Source organism: Myotis myotis, unplaced genomic scaffold (assembly GCF_014108235.1).
Source record: "Myotis myotis isolate mMyoMyo1 unplaced genomic scaffold, mMyoMyo1.p scaffold_m19_p_1, whole genome shotgun sequence".
NCBI classification, from domain to species: domain Eukaryota; kingdom Metazoa; phylum Chordata; class Mammalia; order Chiroptera; family Vespertilionidae; genus Myotis; species Myotis myotis.
In genome coordinates this window covers 159605997-159608664 of record NW_023416313.1, presented here as the reverse complement: position 1 = coordinate 159608664, position 2668 = coordinate 159605997, and the positions used below count along the sequence as shown (strand labels likewise).

At 36.3% G+C, this 2668-nt stretch overlaps 1 pseudogene; it reads left to right on the top strand.

The window, feature by feature from the left end:
• Window positions 1–133, top strand: LOC118660902 (annotated as a pseudogene).
• The last annotated feature ends 2535 nt before the right edge of the window (window positions 134–2668 follow it).

Sequence of the window (2668 nt, the reverse complement as noted above, 5' to 3'; positions counted from 1 at the left end):
ATCGCTTCTCGGCCTTTTGGCTAAGATCAAGTGTAGTATCTGTTCTTATCAGTTTAAAAAAAATTAATAAAAACATATTTAAGTAATAAATAAAAGTTCAAATTCCATACTTACCTGGTAGGGGAGATACCATGATCACAAAGATTGTTTTCCCAGAGCGAGGCAGGAGGCAGGAGGCAGGAGGTGGAATTTTGGGATGTTTTATGGTTAAACACAACTTATTGTCCAGGACTTAGATGTTGTTTTTTATAATGAGTTTGCAAGTGCTTATTACAATATTAAAAGTAAGCTTAATAAAAAAGGAGCCATTGACAGACCTCTGATATGTAATGAACTAAAGATTATGATTAATCCAATTTTGTGAATCTGAAGCCACCCTCCAAATTTAAAAATATAAAATAAATTATATACACATTAACATGAATAAGTCTCAAAATCATAATGTTGACTGAAAAGAGCAAGTGAAGATAGATATGTGTAGTGTAGTTTTTATGGATGTACAAAACATGGAAGGATATTGCTAATAATAAATTCAGGACAGTGGTTACCTCTGGGAGTGAGGAGAGAGGGGAAATGGGATACAAAAGGGCTATATAGGCAGCGTCAACTATATTTGTAATGTTTTATTAATAAAAAAAAAACAAGGCCCTGACCAGGTACTCAGTAGTATGTGATCCCAATATGTCAAGGTTGTGGGTTTGATCCCTGGTTAGGGCACATACAAGAATAAACCAGATTCCAGTCCAACACCTTAGGCTTCATTTTAGCTTTCCCCCTTTCCTTAAAAACTTTTTTTTCTCCAACAATGAGAAACCCAGCTCATGATCTACAATGTATTTTAACCAGCACACACATAAGTGGTTTCAAGTTGCTTACATCTCCCCCTGACTCCCCCAAACACTTAGTATGTGGATCAGGGCATTTATGTACAGATCAGTTGGTTTTATTTTTAGGGATCCAGCCAAGTTACTATTTCCCTTAGTTACTTGGGTGAGTTATTTTCTTCTGTACTCCTGCAGAGTGGCTGTCTTACTTATTTGTAATATTGTTCATTCCTTAGTGCTTGTATTCAGTTTTGGGTCTCCCCCCACATTTGTGGTATTTAGTTTTATTACTTAGTTTTAAAAAATAATGTATATAACCTAAGTAAACCACACAAAGTTTCCTCAAAATGATCATTAAATAATATTGTTTTGTTTTGTCCTGCACTTTAAACATTAAAATTAAATATGTTGCCGAAACTGGTTTGGCTCAGTGGATAGAGCGTCGGCCTGCGGACTGAAAGGTCTCAGGTTCAATTCCGGTCAAGGGCATGTACCTGGGTTGCAGGCACATCCCCAGTAGGAGATGTGCAGGAGGAAACTGATCGGTAATTCTCTCTCATTGATGTTTCTGACTCTGTCTCTCTCTCTTCCTCTCTGTAAAAAATCAATAAAATATAAAAAAAATAAATAAAATTAAATATGTTATATGGAATGATTGTGAACAATAGTTAAATAAAGCCCAAGTGACTCCTCTTTTTGGATAGAAAACAGAATATGTTACAATGAACTGTAAAATAAAATCAACATATTTTTGGGAAACAAATCCCAATTTAAATCCAAACTACAAAGAAATTGTGGGTTAAATCTTATATGATCTACTAAATCTCTAAGGCAGCAATTTTCAATGTTTTTCAGCTCATGGCACACACAAACTAGTTACTAAAATTCTGTGACACACCAAAATATATATTTTTTGCTGATTTGACAAAAAAAGGTATAATTTTGTTTCATTCACACTGGATGGCTATTGTTGTGTTGGCTGTTACCATTTTTTTTTTTTTTTTTTTTTTTTTTTTTTTTTTACAAACTAAGGGAAAAGAGGTCAGTACCTCTGATTAAATAGTCAGGTATTGCATGTTTTAAAAATTATTGCAGCGTGCTGGTTGAAAAATCACTGTTCTAAGGCAAAGAATTTACAAAGATTTGTGTGTGTGTGTGTGTTTTCTTTTGTGTACAAAGATTTTAAATCAAGAATGCAAGACTGGCCCTGGCAGGTGTTGGTTGGGCGTCATCCCATGCACTGAAAGGTTGCTGGTTTCAAGTCCTGGTCAGGGCATCTGCCTGGGTTGTGGGCTCAATTCCTGATGGGGGGTAGGGGGGGCTGGGGGGGTGGGGTGGGGGACATGCAGGAGGCACCCACAGATCCATGTTTCACTTTCATACCGGTGTTTCTCTCCCCATCTCCCTTCCTCTCTCTCTAAAAATCTATTAAAAATCTTTTTAAAAAATGAATTCATGACTGTATTAGAGATTGGAAAAAACTGGATTTTAGCACGGAAGTTATACATCAAAGATGTAATGATTTGTATGTCAGAAGTTCTATGACAGATGTGGAGAGTAGAATAGTGCCTTTCTACCCCCACCTCCAAGGGTATCAATAGGACCTGTGAGTATGTTAAGTTTCAAGGCAAAGGGAAAGTCAGGTTGCAGGTGGACTTAAGATTGCTAATCACTTGATTTTAAAATGGGGAGATTTTCCTGGATTATCTGGGTGGGCCTGATGTAATTGCAAGGGTCCTTAAAAACAAACCTTTTTTTTGTTTTACAATGATCCTTAAAAGGTAAGATTGGTCAGATATGTGAGATGGACCAAACCTTCCATTAAAGATGGAAGATGGAAGCCA